Raw genomic sequence first — 12,487 nt, forward strand, 5'->3', positions numbered from 1 at the left:
GGCTTTGTTACTTTGGTCCCAGCTCTCTGCAGGTCATTCACTAGGTCCCCCCGTGTGGTTCTGGGATTTTTGCTCACTGTTCTTGTGACCATTTTGACCCCACGGGGTGAGATCTTGTGTGGAGCCCCAGATCGAGGGAGATTATCAGTGGTCTTGTATGTCTTCCATTTCCTAATAATTGCTCCCACAGTTGATTTCTTCAAACCAAGCTGCTTACCTATTGCAGATTCAGTCTTCCCAACCTGGTGCAGGTCTACAATTTTGTTTCTGGTGTCCTTTGACAGCTCTTTGGTCTTGGCCATAGTGGAGTTTGGAGTGTAACTGTTTGAGGTTGTGGCCAGGTGTCTTTAATACTGATAACAAGTTCAAACAGTTGCCATTAATACAGGTAACGTGTGGAGGACAGAGGAGCCTGTGAGAGCCAGAAATGTTGCTTGTTTGTAGGTGACCAAATACTTATTTTCCACCATAATTTGCAAATTAATTAATTAAAAATCCTTTTCTCATTTTGTCTGTCATAGTTGAAGTGTACCTATGATGAAAATGACAGGCCTCTCTCATCTTTTTAAGTGGGAGAACTTGCACAATTGGTGGCTGACTAAATACTGTATGTGTGCAATTATGCAAATTACACCAAACATTTTTACCACTACATAACTGATAGTAATACAGAATCATAAGTAATATTCTAACAATTCATGTGAATGTGATAAAATTATAATCTGTGTGCTCCATTAATGTCTGTTTGTTCGGACATCAATGAACAGTAATGCCTCCCCCAACCCCTCCTTCTGGACCGCCCTAAAACTCAAACCCTGGATGTAAGTATCATATGCACCCACAATCATATGAATCTTGTAGTATTCCTAAATAATGGCACCTTAATGAATATATCTGACCGAAAGCAGCACTTCAAATGCTTTCAGACATCCAGTCAACATACCCTGCGAGGAAAGGTGAACCACCCCACCCGACAATTAAATGAGACGACTACAAATGGGTCCGTTTATAACTATCCACCAGCAAATATGAGAGCAATGCATCGAGGTGTTAAGATCACTGTAGTTGCCGAAACATACCCGTAACGTAAAACGTGAGTGACAGCCGAGGTAGGCTATGTCTCTCCGCTGAAGTCGGCAAACATGGGCTGGATATAGCTGCAAGTACATAACTGAATATGAGAGGCTTCTGCATTCATTATCGCATAACATCATGTTGCTACTTGCTAATACTGCTAGTTTGTCTTTGTGCTACAGTTAAATCGTCTCATCTGCTGAGTATCCAACTGGAATGCTATGGATGTATTTGATAAACATATATTTTGTCAGTCCTGCTGGCAAAACAAAGTCACATCTGTCCCAACTATAATGAGGTGGCTATCCCAGAGTCAATCGGCTACGTCTAAAAGAGAAGTCAAATAATCTCCCTCGGACTCCAGACTAGTTACTTGCTCCCGGTCAATGGACTGCACAACCCTCATGCACAAAAGAGACGCATCCGTGTGTCAAATCTATATGCTTTTGGTGATGCAGAAAATACAGTCGACGAGCGGGGTCGTTTTATTCCACTAGTTCAACTAATCGAGAAATTGGTTCAATCTCTATAAAAACAACATATTCACGCAAAAACTCCGGGCATCCCACTCGCCCAAAGAGATGGAGATCATAAAAGGAAAGGCCGACACTATTGCCTCTCAGGTGATCAGTCAAAACATGATCAAAATGGAACCAAATTTATCCTTGATTTTTGAAGCGAGAATTATGCGATAGCAACCAGCATAATAGGCTACAAAGCATGCATTTCCAATATCTACAACGAAACCACTGACTCGAGAATGTATTTTGCCTTACCAAATACTTACATCGTTCATCCGCACTTGCACGATACCCTTACTTGCACAATGTGGACAACTACTGTCACATAATCTTGCCAACATCAATCGATAGCCAAATATCACGGAACAAACATTCCAAACTCCAATGACCATATTATTTAATCAATCCATAGACCACGAGGTACAGTGTCCATGACGTATTTTACTGATAAATAACAGAATTGAAGAAACGAGGTAAAGATATAATGTTGGACTGTGTTGAATAGGCTGAAATTGATTGTATGAGGGATACATTGCACTTTAGCTGACTGTTTCCTTTGCTCATTTTCTGACGAAAAGTATTTCAGAACTAAAAGAGGGTAGGGCAACAATCTACACAGAACTTGTAGATGGATACTGTAATGTGCACCATACACAATAAGGAAAACCAAATGTAACTCAGGTTCAAAATACCACGAAAAAATGTCAGATCGCTGCGCAGCAAAGTCTCCGCGAAGCCAGTATTGGTCTGCATTACACAGTGCTATGCATGTTTAGACAGGCTACTGTATTTATCTCCGGCTGTGCGACACAAAATGTTGATTTGACTGTCTTTCATCGGCCCTTACCGAACCGCTTCTGTGTTCAAAGACATGCATGAGTCCGACCCGAACCGAGTCGTCTCGTCCCCGATACTGAATAATTCGAAGGGTACTTAGCAAGCAAGACAACGATGTCAAATGGCACAAACAATTACAAACCCGTTCGTCCAGGGTGTAAATGAACAGTATATATCGCTGCTCCGGCGAGAATCAAGTCTTTCGTTCTTGTCGGTTGCTGTTCACTAATCTCGACGTTTTTCGGTTCTGAAAGTCCGGGGGTTTTTGTCAAGACAGTCCGTACCGTATCTCGGTCTACGGTCTGGTGGGAGAGAAGGGGCAGAAGGTGGACTGATAGTCTGGGATTTGTAGTGTTTGGCTACCCACGCGCAAACTATACAAATCCTGTGGTGGGAGGAGTACAGACTGCAAGTACCAGCATGCAACGAAGTACTCCAGCCGCTCAAGGGGAAAGGGGGATCGCAGCGGTGCGCTAAACTGAAAAAGCTTACCGAAGTAACAAAGTGAAAATTGACATTTTCATCATAAAGACACCGATGTATAATGAATGAATGCAGGAATAACAACCATTCATAATCCAATGAATGGAAGTACCCCTGCGGATGGTTGCTTTATGGACTAAAGAGGGCCAACAAAAAAAGTGAGAGGTATTGGTTCAAAGGAATTAACACGAGGGGGCCGAGATCCTGTCGGGTGTGTGAAGGGGAAATACTCACATTTCACGGTTTAGTTATGTTATGGAGTCCCCATCATTATCATACTGTAGCCTTTATGGATTTGATGTATGGTCAAAGAATATAGCCTTGTTGTAGGCGGCAGAAATCTATTTGGACAGACTTTCATATAAAGCATAAAACATTACATTTTGATGAGAAGAATTAGGAAAAATATGACCACACTATATTATCACCCCTCGAGGCCCAGTTGTACACGCCCTGCTTACACTACTTAACAATGTACATTGCCCCTCACAGCCTCTCCTTTGACAACCAGGCCTCCAATCAACTTGTACTTCAAACATCCAAACAATGACCTTGATCAATGCCCTGAATTACAACCCCCTTTCTCACCTATTCCAGACATCCACCTTAAATTTCAATCCCCTCCCCAAACATAATTCTAAATGACTGATATTCAGAAATGCACAATTTCCCCATCTCACACCCCACATCTGTCTCCCCTCCCCTATATCACTTGGTACTGTTTCCTGTATGTTTATTTACCTGGTCTCTCCCCCATTCTCTTTACATTGACCTTTGCTGTCCTCCCAACTCCTCCACTTCTTTAATGCCACTGTCCCTTCCTTCTCAAATTCATTCATACAGTCACAGCACAGTCTATAGGGCCTTTAGTCCCTCTTTGACCCATCTTGCATGGTTATTCATTTCTTCATTACTGTGCTGATAGCTTTATCTGTTAGACAAACATTCTGAGATTAAAATATATTTCTGAGGATGAATGGTTCGAATAAATTCACACTGTGCTTCATGACTGAAACAGGGAAAATTCCAAATATACACTGTGTGTACAAAACATTAGCAACAACTGCTCTGTCAATGACAGACTGACCAGGTGAATCCAGGTGAAAACTATGATCCCTTATTGATGTCACTTGTTAAATCCACTTCAATCAGTGTAGATGAAGGGGAGGAAACAGGTTAAATGAGGATTTTTAAGCTTTGAGAAAATTGAGACATGGATTGTGTATGTGTGCCATTCAAAGGGTGAATGTGCAAGACAAAATATTTAGGTGCCTTTGAACAGGGCATGGTAATAGGTGCCATGCGCACAGGTTTGTTTGTCAAGAACTGCAACGCTGCTGGGATTTTCATGCTCAACAGTTTGCCGCGTGTATCAAGAATGGTCCACCACCCAAAGGACATCCAGCCAACTTGACACAACTGTGGGAACCATTCGAGTCAACTTGGGCCAGCATCCCTGTGGAATGCTTTCGACACCTTGTTGATTCCATGCCCGATGTATTGAGGCTGTTCTGAGGAATGTGTTCTTAATGTTTTGTACACTCAGTGTATATGGCAAACTCTTTCTTTACATCGCTCAAGAGTACTCAAATAACACAAGGGTGATTTCCTTTAGAGGTGCATCACATTTTATCATTTCAGTCTCTGATCAGTTTCATCATTTGAAACACATGACAATCTGACCCTTCATAAACGTGCAATAGGCCTACATTTATCCTGCTATAGGCTATTTCCTTCTGTTGGTCTCACTGATTTCTAGACAGCCATGGACATCAATTTCTAGGTTGTAGGCCATGCAAGACGGTGTCATTCTAGAAATATACTACAGAAGGTGAGATGAATCACTGGTTTTTGTTTTTTTAAATGTGCATGTGTTGAGTAATTCTACCTTTATCTTATATAATATTGGCACTGTGTTCCGCATGAAGGCCTTTTAAATGAGAATTATCATGACGATCAATATATCTGCATAAAATAAGACTGAGACATGCTTGATGTTTTAGAAGTGTATCAGCCAAGAGATTATTATTTCAACACGTAAAGTGACCTTACACGTTTCTATGACAAAATATTATGTTAATAAGCACTCAACTCATATAAGCCTTTACAGGTGGTAATTAACAATGAACAACACATATATGAAGTAAACTAAAAGTTTTGGAGCATTGATTAATTGTTTTCATAGAGTTGTAAAGAATGCTGAGGTAAAATAGGTGTGAATGATCAAGGTTCAACCAATATAACACTGATTGCAAGTTTCAACGAGTGTCAGGTTATCTGGATACATCTTACCATTAATTTGAACAGGCACCTGTCCTAAAAAATACATTGGAATGTTTGGAGACTTGGGAGATTTAAGAAGGCTGAGAACCTATAAATTGAATTACCTTGCAAGGTCAAAATGGTTAGAGACAGGTCTAGAAGCCTGGGTTGTTTTGCTTAATGTAGAATAAACACAATAGCCTACCCCAAAACATTCAGCAGCCCACTCGCTCTTACAGTTGATATCTAGAGAAAAGCCTTTGGCACAAGGCTTATAACAATTTCGTCTATCTAGAATCAGGCCGGCGCGGGACTCTTACCTGCATCATAGCTTATGCAGGTAAAAACGAAGTAACCATCTGGAATAGAATATCACCGATTTATGAATATAATATAAATTCCGTTATAGCAAATGTCTAAATATCAGGTAGTCTAAACGATGATGGAAGTAAACATTTATGTTGGTTGTTTAACAATGACCTATTTCTTCACTGTCTCCCGGCCGCAGCCGTTGCAGCACAGTGATGCACCCCCATCGGACGGACACACGTTCGTCTTTCAACTATTTCGCAGGCTTAATCTCGGTGAAGATATCTTTCGGTGTGTAGGATAATTTGCCCATTTCCCAACACCGTTCACTCGCGAACAGCAGTGAGTGCTGCATGTCCGCGGTCAGCCTAATATTGGCATATAGCCAAATATCAAAATAGGACAAATATACACGTCACACCGCCAGAGCTACATAATAACACGCCTGATTTTGAATGTGCCTTCCTATAAGCGGAACCAGGTTGTCGACAGTGTTCACATTGCATTGTGTCGGAGCGGGGGTTACCCAGAGACCTCAACGACAGAGCGAAAGCAATCCCGGTAGTGACCGGCTGCTCGGGGCTTCTCCAGTTATCGACGAGTTTTAGTCCCTGCCACTACCAGCGGACGTTTGAAGCTATAGGTTCAAACAACTTAAATACAGTGGATTACAGAATTCCAGTGTAAATCGGACTGGTGATCAAAACAATCACACTTAAAACAGAAAGTTCACAGTGAATGAAGCCAGTGTTTTGTTGAAGGCCTTGTGAAAATGACCGTCGTTCCCTTTCAAAACGGGGCTTCGGCTACTTTGAGTACATTTGGTCGATTTGTGGAATATTCTAACGCCTTATCCAAACAACCGAGGCCAGGGATACTGCCCCTATAGAGTAGGCCTAAGGCATGTCCTGTCACGTCTGAGTTCGCGGTTGCCATTACCTGGTATAATGTTTACGACGATAATGGAGTAAATCATCCTAGCCTATACCATGGAGGCAGAGATCAAGTTGGAGACGATGCTCTGAGTTGGCAGGTTGAGGATGCCACTGAGGTGTTAACTCATGGCAGATGGACAATAATATTATAATAAAATACAGTGTGAAACTAGAATTCACTTTATATGTTTCAAGGGATGTAGTAGCCTTAGCAAAATATAATATGGACCACTGCCTACTGAGACAGGATTTCACCCCAAGAAACATGTGACATGTTTATCATGACACTTGAAGACGTCTTTACATTACCAATTGCACACCTTGAATGCCTTTAGACAGGTTTGTTATGGTCTGTACATGTATTTACAAACTTTACTGTACACAATTACTGACAGCAAAGTTTGGGAGAGTTGACTGTTGCCCTCCATGGCGTAGTACCCTGCCCCCCTTAATGCCCCCTGCTCGCCAGTACGCCTTTGTTATTAATCGCATGGTATCGCACCGCCTTACCTTGCGCTCCAAACTGCCCTCACAAAGCTTGCAAATAGAGCCTTTCACACCGCGACAAGTGATTGCTTGAGACTTGGTGACTTCTGTAGGTGTCACTAATATGAATTTTTGGTAGAATAATTCCGGAGTGAAATTTTGACTTCTCCTCGCGATCTTCCCTCATCGCCCGTTTTCAGAACGCAGCAGCTGGAGATGAAAATCGCGCACACTGGGTCCTAGCGCCGACAGAGGCCTAGAGGTGCATAACAGGTGGTGACCGTAGTCGAGCCTTTTATTATATAATTGTAAATTCCTTTTCAAAACATTGACATCTTTGGAATCATTATTTTCCAATAATGAATAGGTCTACCACTACAGCCGAACTCTGGTGGCCAAAGTGGTGTTTTGGTCGCATGCTTCCAAGTGTGTGTTTTTCTGAACCATCACGAGATAGCTGACAAGAGTGGTAGTCAAATTACAAATATGACAATCGTACTTGTAATATGAAGTCATATCATATTATCATATTCCTATATAATATTTGGCTACTGGATATTTCTTCCTGAAAATGATGTGTACATTAGGAAAGTTACTAAACTGTAACAATACAATAATTGTGCCACTAATTTGGGATTTTCTTCTCCAATTAAATGCATAACACATGACCATCCTGATGATGACGTAAAATATTTTTGGTGTAAAAGCATAGGCCTATTTCGTTATCATAAGGGTTTGTACATGGCTATATACTGGTACTCCCTGTATAGAGCCATGTTATTTTTTACTCCCTGTATATAGCCATGTTATTTTCTACTCCCTGTATATAGCCATGTTATTTTCTACTCCCTGTATATAGCCATGTTATTTTCTACTCCCTGTATATAGCCATGTTATTTTCTACTCCCTGTATAGAGCCATGTTATTTTCTACTCCCTGTATATAGCCATGTTATTTTATACTCCCTGTATATAGCCATGTTATTTTCTACTCCCTGTATATAGCCATGTTATTTTCTACTCCCTATATATAGCCATGTTATTTTCTACTCCCTGTATATAGCCATGTTATTTTCTACTCCCTGTATAGAGCCATGTTATTTTCTACTCCCTGTATATAGCCATGTTATTTTCTACTCCCTGTATATAGCCATGTTATTTTCTACTCCCTGTGTATAGCCATGTTATTTTCTACTCCCTGTATAGAGCCATGTTATTTTCTACTCCCAGTATATAGCCATGTTATTTTCTACTCCCAGTATATAGCCATGTTATTTTATACTCCCTATGTATAGCCATGTTATTTTATACTCCCTGTATATAGCCATGTTATTTTCTACTCCCTGTATATAGCCATGTTATTTTCTACTCCCTGTATAGCCATGTTATTTTATACTCCCTGTATATAGCCATGTTATTTTCTACTCCCTGTATATAGCCATGTTATTTTCTACTCCCTGTATATAGCCATGTTATTTTCTACTCCCTATATATAGCCATGTTATTTTCTACTCCCTGTATATAGCCATGTTATTTTCTACTCCCTGTATAGAGCCATGTTATTTTCTACTCCCTGTATATAGCCATGTTATTTTCTACTCCCTGTATATAGCCATGTTATTTTCTACTCCCTGTATAGAGCCATGTTATTTTCTACTCCCAGTATATAGCCATGTTATTTTCTACTCCCAGTATATAGCCATGTTATTTTATACTCCCTATGTATAGCCATGTTATTTTATACTCCCTGTATATAGCCATGTTATTTTCTACTCCCTGTATATAGCCATGTTATTTTCTACTCCCTATGTATAGCCATGTTATTTTATACTCCCTGTATATAGCCATGTTATTTTCTACTCCCAGTATTTAGCCATGTTATTTTCTACTCCCAGTATATAGCCATGTTATTTTCTACTCCCAGTATATAGCCATGTTATTTTCTACTCCTAGTATATAGCCATGTTATTCTCTACTCCCAGTATATAGCCATGTTATTTTATACTCCCTGTATATAGCCATGTTATTTTCTACTCCCTATATATAGCCATGTTATTTTCTACTCCCTGTATATAGCCATGTTATTTTATACTCCCTGTATATAGCCATGTTATTTTATGCTCCCTGTATATAGCCATGTTATTTTATACTCCCTGTATATAGCCATGTTATTTTCTACTCCTGTATATAGCCATGTTATTTTATACTCCCTGTATATAGCCATGTTATTTTATACTCCTGTATATAGCCATTTTCTTTTATACTCCCTATGTATAGCCATGTTATTTTCTACTCCCTGTATATAGCCATGTTATTTTCTACTCCCTGTATATAGCCATGTTATTTTCTACTCCCAGTATATAGCCATGTTATTTTCTACTCCCAGTATATAGCCATGTTATTTTATACTCCCTATGTATAGCCATGTTATTTTATACTCCCTGTATATAGCCATGTTATTTTCTACTCCCTGTATATAGCCATGTTATTTTCTACTCCCTATGTATAGCCATGTTATTTTATACTCCCTGTATATAGCCATGTTATTTTCTACTCCCAGTATTTAGCCATGTTATTTTCTACTCCCAGTATATAGCCATGTTATTTTCTACTCCCAGTATATAGCCATGTTATTTTCTACTCCTAGTATATAGCCATGTTATTCTCTACTCCCAGTATATAGCCATGTTATTTTATACTCCCTGTATATAGCCATGTTATTTTCTACTCCCTATATATAGCCATGTTATTTTCTACTCCCTGTATATAGCCATGTTATTTTCTACTCCCTATATATAGCCATGTTATTTTCTACTCCCTGTATATAGCCATGTTATTTTATACTCCCTGTATATAGCCATGTTATTTTATACTCCCTGTATATAGCCATGTTATTTTATACTCCCTGTATATAGCCATGTTATTTTCTACTCCCTGTATATAGCCATGTTATTTTATACTCCCTGTATATAGCCATGTTATTTTATACTCCCTGTATATAGCCATTTTCTTTTATACTCCCTATGTATAGCCATGTTATTTTCTACTCCCTGTATATAGCCATGTTATTTTCTACTCCCTGTATATAGCCATGTTATTTTCTACTCCCAGTATATAGCCATGTTATTTTCTACTCCCAGTATATAGCCATGTTATTTTATACTCCCTATGTATAGCCATGTTATTTTATACTCCCTGTATATAGCCATGTTATTTTCTACTCCCTGTATATAGCCATGTTATTTTCTACTCCCTATGTATAGCCATGTTATTTTATACTCCCTGTATATAGCCATGTTATTTTCTACTCCCAGTATTTAGCCATGTTATTTTCTACTCCCAGTATATAGCCATGTTATTTTCTACTCCCAGTATATAGCCATGTTATTTTCTACTCCTAGTATATAGCCATGTTATTCTCTACTCCCAGTATATAGCCATGTTATTTTATACTCCCTGTATATAGCCATGTTATTTTCTACTCCCTATATATAGCCATGTTATTTTCTACTCCCTGTATATAGCCATGTTATTTTATACTCCCTGTATATAGCCATGTTATTTTATACTCCCTGTATATAGCCATGTTATTTTCTACTCCCTGTATATAGCCATGTTATTTTCTACTCCCTGTATATAGCCATGTTATTTTATACTCCCTGTATATAGCCATGTTATTTTATACTCCCTGTATATAGCCATTTTCTTTTATACTCCCTATGTATAGCCATGTTATTTTCTACTCCCTGTATATAGCCATGTTATTTTCTACTCCCTGTATATAGCCATGTTATTTTATACTCCCTGTATATAGCCATTTTCTTTTATACTCCCTATGTATAGCCATTACTCGTTATTTTTATTCGTTATTCACTGTGCCACTATTTCTATTTTTTTAAATCTTATCTTTAACTGCATTGTTGGAAAATGACCCGTAAGTAAGCATTTTACTCTTAGTCTACACCTGTTGTCTACGAAGCAATTGATAAATAAAATTTGTTTTGGAGTGTCCATTTTCTTCATTTTTTGGCAAGTTAATATTGCTATTTCCTATATGTCAGCAGTCGAGTGCCTTCGATGTTGCTGTCATGTTTACACTAATTGGCGATTGCACAAAATTGCGATATTACAATGTGCAGCGAAGAGAGGACAGACACTTCGTGAAGTTACTTTGGATTAGAGACCTTACACTCGCTGCAAGTGACTCGAGCGGCAATCGAAGAAGCCAGTCAAGTAGAATGTAGGTAGACAACCAGTTTTACCTCCCGGTAAACGCGAGCCCTTTCGATAGCCTGTGTTGTGGTCACGAGGGTGTCGCACTGCTTTCCTCCACTTGTACAAAACAGGCGACGGAAATGGATAACAGTTTTTCGTACCGTACCAGCACGAGTTGGTCCGACGAACCTGTTGTATAGAGAGCCTGTCAAATGTTCTCCAATTTATACAAACGTTATTATAGGTACATTCACAGTAAAATAAATAAGCAAGTGCCTCAAATTATTTCTACAGATCCATATCACAACCAATGCATTCCAGACATTCCGGAAACATGATGTCAGTTGAGTCTGTTAAAAGTTTCGGTTTTGCACAACATTGTAAACTAAAAAACTATGGATCCGCCTCAAAGAGAGATACAACGGTGCGGATTAACTGTGGTTTATTATGGGCCAGCATTTTAACGTTCATGCATTGGTTACATTGGGTCATTTTTAGATCGAGTTCACATTTGGTGACTAGTATCCCTTTCTATGCCGCAGGTGGAGCTGGATAAAAGCAGAAATGTAGCTATAATACGAACATGACACAACTCAGCAGTAAACCAAATATCTTGCCATTGCAAATGCAGTTGCACACACGACTGCACTCCCCGCCATTATAGACCATTATAAAACTGAAATTCCACGCTTGTCTTAAAAATGAATATATAAACATCACGTAATATGTCTAACAGTTAAATACAGATAGTATAGATCAAACGATATTCATCGTAATGAGAAACATTAAAATCGGGCAAGACGTCTTCATCTATAATACCTTTGAATTTGACCAATGAATTCAGTTGGTTCCATAGTGTAGTGGTTATCACGTCTGCTTTACACGCAGAAGGTCCTGGGTTCGAGCCCCAGTGGAACCACAAGTTTTTGATGACCCAAAGAAAACATTCAATGCTCTATACTGATACAATTTTTGACTGATAGCTTTTTTGCCAAATGAATGTAATACACTCATCACAAACCAATATCTAAGATCTATTATCTAATGACAATTTAAAACATAATTTAAAAAATTCTCAGATGTTTACAGATTTATTTGTCAGTCACTCGTCTACATATCAGTTACCAAACCTACTATTTAATACATTACTTGACCAAAGGTATGTGGACACCTGCTCGTCAAACATCTCATTTCAAATACATGGGCATAATGGAGTTGGTCCCCACTTTTCTACTAGAACAGCTTCCACTCTTCTGGGAATGCTTTCCACTAGATGTTGCAACATTGCTGCGGGGACTCACTTTCATTCAGCCACAAGAGCATCAGTGAGGTCGGGCACTGATGTTGGGCGATTAGGCCTGGTTCA

At 39.1% G+C, this 12,487-nt stretch overlaps 1 protein-coding gene and 1 non-coding gene across 6 annotated transcripts in view; one reads left to right on the forward strand and one right to left on the reverse strand.

Moving 5' to 3' along the window:
- The window catches only part of LOC135545811 (BCL-6 corepressor-like protein 1), a 33,824-nt gene that overhangs the window by 17,029 nt on the left and 4,308 nt on the right, over window positions 1–12,487 (reverse strand). The window contains exon 1 of one of the 5 annotated variants that reach the window (XM_064973715.1): window positions 6,932–7,127. The exons of 3 other annotated variants lie outside the window; for them this stretch is intronic. The gene's annotated coding sequence lies outside the window, so the exon portion shown is untranslated. Of the gene's footprint in view, window positions 1–2,574; window positions 2,731–6,931; window positions 7,128–12,487 lie in introns of those variants that run through there. One more of the 5 variants, XM_064973716.1, reaches the window with a different exon arrangement.
- trnav-uac (transfer RNA valine (anticodon UAC)) lies at window positions 11,968–12,040 on the forward strand. The gene has a single exon. It is a non-coding gene; the product is annotated as a tRNA-Val (tRNA).

This window comes from Oncorhynchus masou, chromosome 9 (genome assembly GCF_036934945.1).
Source record: "Oncorhynchus masou masou isolate Uvic2021 chromosome 9, UVic_Omas_1.1, whole genome shotgun sequence".
In the NCBI taxonomy this organism is placed as follows: domain Eukaryota; kingdom Metazoa; phylum Chordata; class Actinopteri; order Salmoniformes; family Salmonidae; genus Oncorhynchus; species Oncorhynchus masou.